The following is a 15,085-nucleotide window of genomic DNA, read 5'->3' as shown; positions in this document are numbered from 1 at the left end:
GAGTGGGCTCCATTTGGCACATACAGTGTCCCCAAAATGAGGGGCGCGGCTTTGGTGGATCCTCGAGGTGAGTGAAACCCTGACTGTGGAAGCCTACCCGGATGTACTTTCCTTGAATCCATGCCGTTCATCCGTTTTTAGAGATCATTTTAAGTCATGGTCCAAAAAATGAAGCAGGTTCATATCTCAGGTAGACGACAGGAAAAAGCGGTTGTCAACCACTAAAAGCTTCTCGTGGGCCACAAAAGTTTTGGATCAATCTGATATTTATTTGGTCTCTTCATCCAGGCCTTTGTGGCCTTATCAACTGGTTGGATGGAAAATAAATATTCCGGTGGCCCAAAAAGTTTTTAATGGTGGGTAGTCAAACACCATTGGTTTCTGTTGTGTGTGATCTGCCTAAAATTTTATTTTTGGATAAATTACCTCAAAAGACCTTTTAAAACGAATGAATGGCGTGAATGTAAGGAACATGCATCACAGTGGACCACGTAGGGATCCATCCACTTTGGTGGATCCGAGGATTCATTATGCTGTGCCCCAAAATCAGGTGCCGATTCAGTCGCACCTGACAGAGATCAGTCAGGTCATGGCCCCACATGTATGCGTAGGTTGCACCCTGTCCACCTGTTTTGCCATCTTATCTTATAGCATGACCCGAAAATGAAGCATATAAAAATCTTAAGTGGACCACACCACAGGAAACAGTGATTATTGAATACCCTATTAAAAATTACCTAGAGTCCACTGTAATGTTTATTTGCCATCTAATTTAATGGTAAATCACCACTATTTCCTGTGGTGTGGTCCACCTAAGATTTAGACATGCTACATTATTTATTTTTATTTATTTATTATTATTATTATTTGCATTAGGTCCGTTGGAAAAGAGATGGAAATTGGTCAGGTCCCAACCTGACTGGATCCATGCCCAAAATGAGGCAGGTCAGTTCATTAAGCGGGCACCTCATTTGCAAACTGAGTGGACATAAATGGTTACCCAATATGGTGGGATGTGATTGGGCCATGTGAGTCCTCCCAACAACTGATGGCCTGATATATAAGTTCTATCCACACCATTCATCAATTTCGCTATATCATTTTAGGATACAAGCAAAAAATAAGGCACTTTCCAAGGTCTGAGTGATCCGCACAGCGGGAATTAAACAAGTACTTGTTGAAAACATTCTAGGGGCCATAAGTTTTGGATCAAGATGATATTTGTGTTTCACCTCCATCAAGGTCCATGTGACCTTATGAACAGGTCGGATGGCAATTAACCATCACAGTGGGCCCTAGGAAGGTTTCAATGGTAGGTGTCAATATCACCACTGATTCTTCTGGTGTGGTCCACTTAAGTCTTAAAACTACCTCTTTTTTAGGATTATACCCTAAAATGACATGGAGAAATTAATGACATACAGAAAACCCAAAAAGACGTGTTTCTGAAAATCACTTCACCTGAAAATGCTCTTTCTAAGAAAAAGCCTATTGTTCTGTTCTTCTTACAATGTTGCGCATTTAGATTTTATAATTGCTATTACATGCATTGGAATTTTTTGTATAATGGGGCGTTTGGTTGCACAAATATCATGAAATTTCATGATTAATCATTCTAATTCTGTGCAATTTTCATGACATTTGGTGGAACCAAACACACTTAAACCATCCCTGATTTTCATATTGGCCAACTCCTAGATAAGAAATATAGAAGATCCTAACCCTTGATTAACTGGCATTAAAATTGACCGTTCAGAAGAAACACAACATGTATCTGAAAAAATTAAAAAAAGGGCTGAATATTAGATGGTAATGATTTTTCAATCTGGATGTTCTTTTGGGGCATCCACCATCAAAAGCGAGGCCCACCAGATGTCTGGTTCACCGAACCGTGTGCCGAGTGCATTAGCCACCATCCATGTCTTAATGCATGCTACTCTATAAGGGTTTCGATAGAATGTGGGGCCCGCAGGATGTTTATAATCCCAGCTTGGTTTCCACCGTCAGGTGTGTCAAGGATGCGGGTTATTCATCTGGTAAGGTACACGGTAAAAATTGCCAAACATAAATAAATAAATAATAATAATAATAATACTAATAATAATAATAATAATAATAATGTCAGTCCGTTGATCAAGCACATCGAACTTCCGTGGTAAAAATGAACGGTTGGGAAAAGAAGTCCAACAGTCCAAATCCAGGAAAAACATGCGTTACTGATGAGCGAACTACCCTGATTTTTGGTACATGGAACTTTCACGGTGTCAGGTGGCTCAAGAGCTCCAAAAGTCCGTCCACCAAATTATACTGCCACGTGAATAATCCTACCCTTCAATTTTAGCTTACAAATAGATGGTTAAGAAAGAAAATATGGTAATGACCTGATCCCATAGCAAAAGGCTAGAGATTCGAAGGTAATAATATGCTATTCAGGGAACGTTCTTGGCTTATAGGATAGCCATAGTGGGTCCCATTTATATCAATGGTTTCGAGCAGTGATAAAGGGCCCAAATTTTCAAGTGGACTTTCTTGGCAACGCCAGAAGCAAGTTGATTTTTATTTTTATTTTACTTCATCCAGGTCTACGTGACCTTGTGAAAACGTTGGATGGAAAATAAACGATCGTTATTATGTGACTTAGAAAGGTTTCAACTGTGGGCGTTTATCTTTGTTGCTTCCCGTGTTATCGTCCACTTGAGATTTGGATCTGTTTCAATTAAAATTATACAATAAAATGATATGGAAAAATAGATGAACAGAATGGATAAAACTAATACATCAGGGTGGGCCCACAGAGCCCCTGCTTGGATTGAGTCCGTCCAAGCTGGGGAGGACGCAATCCGCTTTTATTTTATATGGGCACTGGGCAGAGGTCGTCAGACAGGCTGAATTTAGTGCAGAAGCCTTTTGAAACTTTCTGCGTTGGAAGCCTAGACGGGGCCACTTTGATATTTGTGAGAAATCCACCTCCCTCATCGTTTCTTGAGGTCATTTTCGGAAATGGGACAAAAAATGAGCTGATCCAGTACACAAGTGGGCTGAAATAGTGTGGATTGAATGTCCACAGTTGAAATATTCATGGGGCCACAGAAGTTTTGGATCAGGTTAATATTTGTGTCATCGGTTAATCCCATTAAGATTGGGAAACGGATTGGCTACTCCCAGCTAGCCCCTGGCCAATGGCCGGTGGTTGGTGTTCCGTGGGCCTCACCATCATGTTTGTGTTTCATCCATGCCATCCATCTATTTTTCTAGATTATTTTATGGTATAAGGCTAAAAATGAGGTATATTCCAGACTCAAGTGGACCACATTATAGGAAACAATGTTGAATGAATGTCGACCATTAAAAACTTTGTGGGGGCCATCAAAGTTTTGGATCAAGCTGATCTTTGTTTTGTCCCTTCATTGGGGGTCTTTATGATCTAATCAATAGATTGGATGTCAACTAAGCAGTACATTGGACTTTAGGAGGATTTTAATGGTGGATATCCAATCACTATTATTTTCCTGTGGTGTGGTCTACCTGAGATTTATATCCCTCTCATTTTTTGTATCATTCCATAAAATGATCTAGAAAAATAGATGGATGGCATAGGTGAAACACATACATCATGGTGGGGCACACAAAGCACCGACCACCCACAGACTGGTGGCAGGGGATTAGCCCATCTGTTTCAGTAGGAATGATGTTATGAACATTATAGATGGCATTTAAACATCACTATCGAACCCAGGGAGGAATTTCCCTACTCACCCTTTCCTTTAGTGCCTCCCACTTGAGTCTTGGATACTAAGAAGCATCAAAGTAGGCCCAGCTAAGTTTCACGCAGGAACTTCCTGCGATGACTTTGGCAGGAAATCCGCGTCCCATGGGAGCGGATTAGGTATCTTAAAAACCATACTAATTATACAGTCCTGTTCATCACTTCTCTTTACTCTCACATTAATGTGATCCATTCTCAATGGTCGATTCAGAGGCCACCGATCAGTTATTCAGGATCATTAAATATCTATTTACTTTAATCGTTGCCATCCACAGCAGGGTAAAACACATGGACAGTGTACAATAATAAATGACAATACCACTTGTACTATTAAAAGACTACTCTACCATAGTTCTACAAAGCTACACCATATCATCTAGGCATCGATGTCATCTAAGCCACCGGTGTAGATTACACTACCATTTGTTAAAGATGTAATACAAAGCTTCCTTTGGACTTTCACCATTTCTCTATTGAAAAGAAGCTGCTTTATATTTTCCTTTCGTCGACATCAAACAACACCCACCGTTATATGTATATGGACTGCATTCATCACAGCCATATATCTGTTCTTGGGGTTGCAATCTCCTTTCTAGCATTTGGTGGACCATTTTCTACAAAACCTATCTTTGGTTTTGATTATTTGGAAAAATGAGCAGTTCTTTTTTCAAGTTCTTCACATTCCTTCCGCTGAGTTTTTTCGTCTCTCTAACGACCCTGACGGTTGATGCTAAAATACGCCACTACAAATGGGAGGTCCAGTACCAGTCAGTAAGGATGATGCTTCGATCATAGTCATACATGAAAGGTTCGGTGACCCCATCAGGGACGGACACTTGAATCCAGCGGAAGAACCCCGGCTTCTCTTTGCATTCCATAGCGTGCTCGGTAAAGGTATAAGTTCCTGGCTGCAATATTTTTAAAGGAGGAAAGGTGATTTAGAGACCTTACTAATCCTCAATTACAGAGATAAGATGCTGTATGATAGCCATGGTATAGTTGTATGCAATCGAGACCTTTCAAATCATTGACCTGATTATGAAAGGAGCAGAACCAAAGTTATAAGTTATATGGATGGATTTGTTCCCTTGGAATTTGGACCAGTTGTCGATGTTTTGTTTTTAACCATTCATTTTGATAGCAATCAAATGGAAGGCTGGTTGATATATATGTAAACAAGATGACTCAGACACCATTTTTTTAAATGGGGTGAACTCTCTTTGGGAATCTAAACTGACGGTGTTGAAAAAGAAAAACTGAGGTTTTTGAATAAACTGACGGTACACGTATTCGGAAAATTGGGAACTAATCTTGCAGCTCTGGACAATCAAGATTGGACGGTGATAAGGAGCGGGCTCCACTTGACCCAACCCCTTCTTAAAGGCTAAAGCAAGGGGTCTATGTTCTAAAAGAAGAGCAAAGGCATATCTTTATAACCTTTCCTGTCAATTTCGTGCACGCTTTTTAACTCGTCTTTTCTACTTTTACTAATCGAAGTAGAAAAGTGGGCCCCACGTAGTTTTGTCCGGAAGCGCATTAGCTGGTATATTGACGTCCGCAAGTTCTGTGGGTCCCATCATGAAGTATGTTTTATATCCAAACCGTCCATGCATTTGACGAGCTCGTTTTAAGGCTTGGTAGGAAAAATAAGAGAGATCTAAAGATCTATTGTACCACACTGCAAAAAGCAGTGGGAGATTGAACGTCTACCATTGAAACCCTTTCGGGGTCACAGAAGTTTTGGATCAATATTATATTTGTTTTTCCTCTTCATCCAGGTCTTTGTGACCTTATGAATAGATTTGATGGAAAAAAAAAAAACAGTGAAAATAATTATCCCCACTGCTATTTGTGGTGTGGTCCAGTTGACCTTTGGATATGATTCAATTTTTGATTAATGTACTAAAATGATCTCGAAAATTGGATGAACGGTGTGGATATAATAAAGACACCAGCCAATCGGCATCCATTTTGTCCAATATAAAAGGAAAAAGTTAATAAATAGTCGCATCAAGAGAAGTTGACCAACCCCGCGTTGGACCAGGTTTGGACTTATTTGTTAGGCCTGTGCACCTATGGCTCGATCTTGTAGTGGGCTTGGACTCGAGTCAATCCAACTCGGCTTCACCGACCGGACTTCATACATACGTATCTTCTCTTTTACAAATATGACGTTCCAATACTTGGTCAGCCAACACATGCATCTTATCTACTCTTTTTTCCATGTGTGACCCACTTGATCATCGGATGGTTTTAGGAACATTCACCAAGAAATTAGGGATTTGATCAGAACCTAGTAGACCCTAGAGATTTTCTTCGTTTTGATATGATGCAACCTGAAAGCAGATCGAAGTAAAAGCAATTTAATTGGGTAATTGGAAGTTACCCTATCAACTACAAACTTGTACACGAACGTGTTCCCGGGCGTGATCGGGCACTGCGACACACCATCGATACCATCGCTCCACGGCGTTCCGATCTGCGCAAATAGCTAATATTCTTTTAAATCACAAAAAACATCATGATCTCGAGCAATTTCAATATATCGGGATCACTGATACTACACATGGATCGATAACAGTACCTGTCGGATCCCATGCCAATGGATGGCGACGTTCTCCTTGAGTAAGCTGTTTTTAAGCTCGACGACGATGGTGTCACCCTGTTGGGCTAAGATGGTGGGCCCAGGAGTACTGCCATTGATGGCAATGGCCAGCTTCCTATAGCAATCAGGAGCTTTAAATTGGTACTCGACCTCCCATTTGTAGCGGCGTATTTTAGCATCAACCGTCGGGGTCGTTAGAGAGACGAAAAAACTCACCAGAAGAATGTGAAGAACTTGAAAAGAGAACTGCTCATTTTTCCAAACAATCAAAACCAAAGATAGGATTTGTAGAAAATGGGCCACCGAATGCTAGAAAGGAGATTGCGATCCCAAGAACAGATATATGACTGTGATGAACGCAATCCATATATATTGGGTGTTGTTTGATGTCGACGAAAGGAAAATACAAGGCAGCTTCTTTTCATTGGAGAAATGTAAAAGTCCAAAGGAATCTTTTTATTACATCTTTAACAAATGGGAGTGTAGTCTACAACGGCGGCTTAGATGACACCGATGCCTAGATGATATGGTGTAGCTCTGTAGAACAATGGTAGAGTAGTCATCTTTTAATAGTACAAGTATTGTCATTTATCATTGTACACTGTCCATGTGTTTTACCCTGCTGTGGATGGACAATGATTAAAGTAAATAGATATTTAATGATCCTGAATAACTGATCAGTGGCCTCTGAATCGATTGTTGAAAATGGATAACATTAATGTGAGAGTGAAGAGAAGTGATGAACAGAACTGTATAATAAGTATGTTTTTTAAGATATTTACCATCCATGGTAGGCCTCGATAGATGGATGGCCTAGATTTATACATCACCCAGTCACTCGCACTGTTGATAGGATGGCTCTATCATATTCCGGTTATAAAGGCACTACGGTATCATGTTTGATGGGAGCGGATTAGTTGTTACCTGGGTGGTTAACACCCAGGTACCTTAGTGGGTGTTACCCTTACCATAGGGCCCACCTTAATGATGTGTTGAATATCCACGCGTTCATCCGTTTCCCAGGACTAGTTTACCAATTTATACTAAAAATTAAGTATATAGAAATCTAAGGTGTACCACACCATAAGAAACAGTGGTTATTAAATGTCCACCATTAAAAACTTCCTAAGGACCAATGTAATGCCCAAAACAAGGTTTCCTTTCCATCCACCATTAAATGTCAACCAGACGTCTATGAAGGGATTATAGAAATATCTGATTGATCCAAAACTTTTAGGCCCACAAGAAATTTTAAATGTTTGTTCACCACTGTTTTCTGTTGTGTGGTCAACCTGAAATTTAGATCTGCTAAATTTTCCGATGACATCATAAAATGATATAAAAACGGGTGGACGGCGTGGACATAAAAAATCCTCGTCAATTTGGGATTCCCGCTGTAAGAATAACAGCCACTAAGGTGTTTGCCCGGGTTACACCCAATCGAAAACTTTTATGGCCCCACAGTTTTTAATGGTTAACGTACATTCAACACTGTTTCCTGTAATGTGGCCCACTTGAGATTGGGATATACCTCATTTTTGGTCTCATACCATAAAATGATCTAGAAAAATAGATGGACGGCTTGGATGAAACACATACATCATGGTGGGGCCCACAGAGCGCTGGCCATCAGCCATTGGCTGGTGGCAGGAGAGTAGCCAATCCATTTCCCATTCTTAATGGGATTAACTGATAACACAAATATTAACCTGATTCAAAACTTCCGTGGCCCCATGAATATTTCAACTGTTGACGTTCAGTCCTCACGTTTTCGGCTCACTTGAGTATTGGATCCAACTCATTTTTGGTCCCATTTACTAAAATGAGCTATAAAAAAAATGGATGGGCGGGGTGGATTTCTCTTAAACATAATAGTGAGCCCCACCTAGGTTTCCAATCGCAAGAACTTTCTACGAAAGGCTTCAGCAGGAAATCAGCCTCCCCTCCCATGACGACCTCTGTAGTGCTCCAGACGTGTATGGGCTTGGCAAACCTCCCAATTGAAGACAAACATTCCACACCCAACCCAATTGAGCATGTCAATATATTAGTGTACTCAATATTGCCTGCAAGTAGCCAGTTAATAAGGAAAGGGCAACACACTTGCCATTGAGAGACGAGAACCCCTCATCCTAAAGTCGAGGCTGCACATGTACTAATGCCACTGGAGATATGTTGGTGAGTTCTGTTGGGGATTTGTGTTGCGGAATCACACAGATCTATATCTAAGATAGCAATCGAATAATGTCAAGCAATCACAAGAGAACACAAAGATTTAACATGGAAAACCCTTGCGGAAAAAAACCACAGCACAAAGCGACAAAAATTCACTATGAAATAGAAATTACAAGAGAGAACCTACCCGATTCAAACTACCTCGAATCTCACCCTTGCTACACCCCTTAATAACCCTAAAACTCTTTTAGGAACCCATGGAAAACTTTTAGAAAGCTTTAAAATACCTTAAAATAGCCCTAGAAACCCATATTTATAGTTTAGCAAACTCCACTTACGCACCTAGTCTGGAAATGTTTGGAAACCGCCTCAAATTTACGCAGTTCGCGCAGGATCTGCGTAACCTCGACTAGTCGAAGGAGGGCCTCGACTGGTCGAGCAACCCGTTCGACCGGTCAAGCCTGACCCTCAACTGGTTGAGCATCACGAACACCAAAAAAATCGAGCTCGCTAGACTTTTAGTCCAGCGAGCCTCGATCGGTCGAGTGGACCCTCGACTAGTCAATCGGTTCGCTCGACCGGTCGAGCAGCAGACTGAAGACTTCTGACAACAATCTCTACCAAGTCTTCAATCTTCAACCGTGTAGCTTCTAGACATCTTCTCTTATCTCTGCATCACAGTATAGCTTCAATCAACGCTTCTCGTGCACACTCCGTCCTTCTTTTACGCCATCGCCAAGCCCATAGAAGTTGCACAGAACTTGAACTTTTCTGTATGAACGACCTTGGTGAGCATGTCTGCTGGATTCATGCTGGTGTGAATCTTCTCCATAGTTACGTCCCTTCCTCAAGCACCTGCCGGATAAAGTTGTGACAAACATTAATGTGTTTTGTACGTGAGTGATAAATAGAATTTTTAGACAGATTGATAGCGCTCTCGCTATCACAATTAACCAGCACGGTCTCCTGTTGAAGTCTCAACTGATTTATCATGCCTCTAAGCCAAACACCTTCTTTAAATGCTTCCGTCACTACCATATATTCTGTTTCGGTCGTGGAAAGAGCCACCACGAACTGAAGCTTCGACATCCAACTGATTGCTCCACCCGATAGTGCAAACGAATATCCTGAAGTAGACTTCCTGGAATATATACTGCCTGCGTGGTCAAAATCCACATACCCTACCAACTTTGTCCCTGTTTTCTTAAAAGTTAAGACATAGTCTTTCGTACCTCGAATGTATCGAAGTAGCCATTTCACCGCTTCCCATTATTGTTTGCCGGGGTTTGACATATATCTGCTCACAACATCAACTGCTTGTGAAATATCTGGTCTAGTACAGACCATGGCATACATTAAACTGCCAACCACATTCGAATAAGGCACATGAAACATAACATGTTTTTCTTCATTTGATTTAGAACATTGTTCTGAGGAAAGCTTAAAGTGAGCCGCATGGGGAACGCTCACCGACTTTGCTTGGTTCATCTCATAGTACTTGATCAACACATTTTCAAGGTATTCTACCTGTGATAACCAAAGCCTGATCTTCTTCCTGTCTTTATGAATATTTATGCCGAAAACCCTCTTTGAAACCCCCAGATCTTTTATCTCCAATGTCCCTGATAACTGAGTCTTTAGTATGTTGATTTCAGACATATCATGACAGGTGATCAATATATCATCAACATACAGTATTAGGATGATGAATTTTCCATCACTCAGTATCTTATAATAGACACAATGATCGTATTCACTCCAAGTAAATTTTCAACTCACTATGAAAGAACCAAATTTTTTATATCACTGGCTAGGCAACTGTTTCAAGTTGTACAACGACCTCATTAACTTGCAAACCTTGTCTCTGCCCCTTTAACTTCATAGCCCTCTGGTTGCTTCATGTAGATATGCTCTTCCAATTTCCCATGCAAGAATACAGTCTTCACATCCATTTGTTCCAACTCGAGATCATATTGGGCAACCAACACTAACACGAATCTGATAGATACCTGCTTAGCCACCAGCGTGAATATCTCTATGAAGTCGATTCCTTCTCTCTGAGCATAACCCTTCGCTACCAACCTTGATTGGTATTTATCATGTTTTCTTTTAAATAACCACTTGCATCCGATCACTTTTCGGCCCACAGGAAGCTCCACCAGCTCCCATGTGTGATTTTTGTGCAATGAGTCCATCTCATTATCCATAGCTGACTTCCACTTTTCTACATCAGGCTCATCAAGAGCCTCAGAAATAGTAGACGGGTCCCCCTTATCTGTAATGAGGGTATATGCAATATTAGAGTCGTCCCTATATCTTGTCGGTAACCTGCGATCACGCGATGGGTTCCTTTTCACAGGTGGCTGCTCCACCTGATCCTGTACCTCTATCTGCGCATCTGTCTGTGCCTGAGTATCATCTAAGTCAATCTGGATGTCTATGATCAACTTTTTTGGTTACTTTTACTCCTCTTGATCATTCTTGTGGAATAGAAAACTTTTATCGAATCTGACGTCACAGCTAGTGTGACCTTGTATGTGATCTTGTCGAATAACCCGTAACCTTTCACACCAATGCCATAGCCAACAAAGATGTACTTTTTTACTCTATGACCTAGCTTATCTCTCTCAACTAACAGTACATGAGAGTAAGCTTCACAACCAAATATGCATAGATCTGAGTAGTCAATTTTCTGACCACTCCATACTTCCTCTGAGATTTTACATTCAATTGTCATTGAAGGGGATCAGTTCACCAAATAACAAGCAGTATTAATGGCCTCTATCCATAAGTCCTTACCCAACACAGCATTACTTAACATTCATCTAGCCCTTTCGAGGAGAGTTTGATTCATTCGCTCAGCCACACAGTTTTGTTCAGGCGTGTGGCGCACTGTGTTGTGCCTGATGATCCATTCATCCTTGCAATACTCATTAAACTCAATGAAAATAAATTCTCCACCATCGTCAGTCCTTAAAACCTTTATTTTCTGTCCTGACTATTTTTCCACCATTGCCTTCCATTGTTTGAATATGGTGAAAACTTCAGATTTACATTTTATGAGGTAAATCCAAACTTTTCTGGAGTAGTCGTCAATGAATGAAATAAACCATGATGACCCCCACTGGAAACTTCTGGCGATGGCCCCCATACGTCAGAGTGCACATAACCAAACACTCCCTTACAAACATGCTTTTCAAATTTAAAAGACAATCTAGATTGTTTACCATATATACAATGCTCACATATATATAAATCAGGATTTTTAAAAGCTGGAATTAAACATTGATCAGAAAGTACCTTTATACCCCGCTCGCTCATGTGGCCCAGACAAGCAAGCCTGTAACGTCTCGAAAAAAATTCGTACAAAGATCCGAGTACCACCTCAGGCAGAAATTACTATGGACCGAATTCTTTAGAAATTAAATGAAAATTAATTAAATACTAAACTAAATTAATAAGTGAATTAGCTCGAACTACTTTTTAACGAACTGCAAGACTCAAAACTATTAGAATCGCTAACCCAACATTACCTAGAAACCTATAAGCAATCTCAAAACCCAGTTGCTCTCGAGAGCACATTAAAACTCCGTATCGGGCCTGGACCGCACGTCAAAAGTCTGATGACTGCAAAACTATAAAGTTAAGACCACCTTACTGGGCTTGACAACCATCGTGGGAATCGAGCCCAAATAGTATCCAGAAATGCACAACTTGAGCATGGAGCGAAGTGTGTAAGAAACGCGAATATCTTTAGAAAATGAACTCAAATTTAAGTGAATTGGGTCGTTCGCTTGAGGGTGAAATTTAAAGTTTCAGACCATCAGTTTCTGACCAAACTATACTCGTGGATCAGGAAAATTTCCCTGCACATGTCAGTATACTTGTGGCCCTGATCGAGTAACAATGACTGTCGAACTGAAACAGGTCCTCCACGATCGATCCACTAATCTAATCAGACCAAAATATTAACCTAACATAGATCCATTGTCAGGGAACTTTCTCCAAACCGTGTGCGAGCAATGGACCTCCAGATTAGCCCCGTTGGCCCGAAACAGACACCCTTTGGCTATACCCTAAGTATACTATGGCCCTGGGGCCATTGACATCACTTTTAGGCCTATTTAAAGTCCTTAACACACCCCTCTCTCATTTCATACGAATTTCTCTAACCCTAGGAGAGAGAAGAGAGAAAAGAGGAGAAAAGAGTGAGGAGAAGAGAGAGAGATCAGTGGATTGTTGCTGGGATTCACTCCCACCACTCCACGTACCGAATCATCTCTCCCATTTCACTACACCGTCGATTCCAACTTCATTTTTGGGTAAGAAATCCTAACCCTAATCTTGTTTTAGGAATCCAAATAGAGGAATCAGTGAAATAGCTAACCTATTTCGATGTTTAGGTACCGTTGTTCTGTATATGGGAGCGTAGGATTAAAACTGAGTTCGAATCGAGGAATCCGACGAAAGGTGCAGACTGTAAACGTTTAGGATATGGTTTTCAAGGCTTTCAATGTGAGATAATGATTTATGTCTGACTTGATTGCTGCCATATGATCTTAGTTACGATGCATTTGTTAAGTTATACATGTGTGTGAACTATGTGTATATTTAAGGCGTTTCATGTATTTGTAGAAATGTTTAAATGAACTTGCGATTATGATTTGTGCTTGCCATGACTTTTAACCTAGAATACATGTTTTTTTATGTAAGACAACTCTGTTATGAAAGGATTTGCCCTAATATATGTCATAACTAATTTACTTCATGTATGTTGAAATGTATAGTCTAAGTGTTTGATAAAATGTCTGTATGAGTAAGTGTTTGATGAATTGTACTTACTAAGGGTGTTGAGATAGGATTCTCAACTACCTTAGCTATATGTATAAATTCCTTCATGTAACTTAAATTCAACTATATGATTTACGTATGAAATACATGTATGATGATATGTTCATTATGTGTTTTATAAAATGCTCAAATGATTGTAGTGTTTAAATTGTTTGTTCAATACTGTTATGACTATCACATGTGATTACCTGTTGCATTTAAGTGTGATTGGGACTACTACGTAGTCCAAGCAATCGGTAACGGTTTCCGATCGAGTGGCCAAACTAATTTCGCCACAACGGATACGTTCAATGAATTCGAGTAGTACGGTGATTATCGACAGTGGTTAGGCCACGAGGAGTGCATATGTGCTCCATGTCAATTAATTTAGCGTGCGCTCGTACCAATCGAACCTGTCAAATAACCCAATTGGCCTACTGTATGTTTACCATGTATAGACGCTACTGCTTGAATCTAAAGTACCACTTACCAATGTAAAGCCCGTTTCAACCTTGGTACTATGATCCGCTAAAACTCATGAGCTAAGCATGGTGGTATGAGACACCGTGGTCGAGCTGTCGGCCTACGCTGGGGTGACGAGCCTCCCCATAGTGACCAGTGAGCAACCTAAACTCGTGAGCCGAATACAGTGGTATGGGACACTGTATTCGAGCTGTCGGCCTACGATCAGGTGACGAGCCTCTCGTAGTGACCTCGAGTATAAAATAGGCCTACGCTGATGGTGCGAGCCTCCCCCTAACAACCTCGAGTGTAAACTCTTGAACTTGCCTATCCACTGTTTTCATCAGGGATGTTGCCCTATAACTTGCCTATCGTATGTGATTAACTAGGATTAACAACCCTAGATGGATCCCTGTTTGGGTAAATGATATAAAGGGAAGTACCTTAGCTTCCTGAATCTGCTATATAAATGAGTCTAATTAAGAACTTGGCTAACACGACCATGCACCGCATTACATGTGCTTTGGCGAGGAAGTACATGTTTAGGGAGTTTGTCATGAGCGATCTTGAGATGATGTCACTGAGGAATGCAGGCGAGGGCATACATCATTATCGCATACCATTCCTACATTAACAAGAGTACTTAGGACATGATTGTTATATTGCTTTATCATTACTACTTGACTGAATTGATAACATGTTAACCTTTGCCTTATAACTCCACTGAGTTGATCACTCACTCCCACTTTGGGACGGTGTTTTAAAATACTAATCAGACTCTGTTTTAGCTGCAGATGATGATACAGCTTACGAGGCGGAGCTAGACTTCTATGACGAGGAGGAGTTCTCCTATGTACAGATATCAGGCGGGTCTATGTAGACCATGTACTAATCGACAGGATTACAGGGATTATATGAATTAGTCAGACATTCACATTTTGACATTTTGTATATTTTGGAACAAAAACATGTATATATTCAGCCCGGTAACACACTCATACTCTGGAGGTTGTGAATCACATATATACTTTAAATACCTATCTCAGTCTTCCGCTTGCTTAATTTAATTATCTTTGTAGTATGATATGCTGATTTAGTATATTCCCACTCATATTCAATGCACTAATATGGACAAAATTTAAACATTATTATCTAAGTTGCATGAGTAATGCGTTGGATCTCAGGAGTTGACTTTTGCTCGACCCTTGAAATTTGGAGCGTTACAAAGCCACATACGTAGAGACGTG

This window comes from Magnolia sinica, chromosome 2 (genome assembly GCF_029962835.1).
Source record: "Magnolia sinica isolate HGM2019 chromosome 2, MsV1, whole genome shotgun sequence".
In the NCBI taxonomy this organism is placed as follows: Eukaryota; Viridiplantae; Streptophyta; class Magnoliopsida; order Magnoliales; family Magnoliaceae; genus Magnolia; species Magnolia sinica.
Note: the sequence above shows the minus strand (reverse complement) of the source record.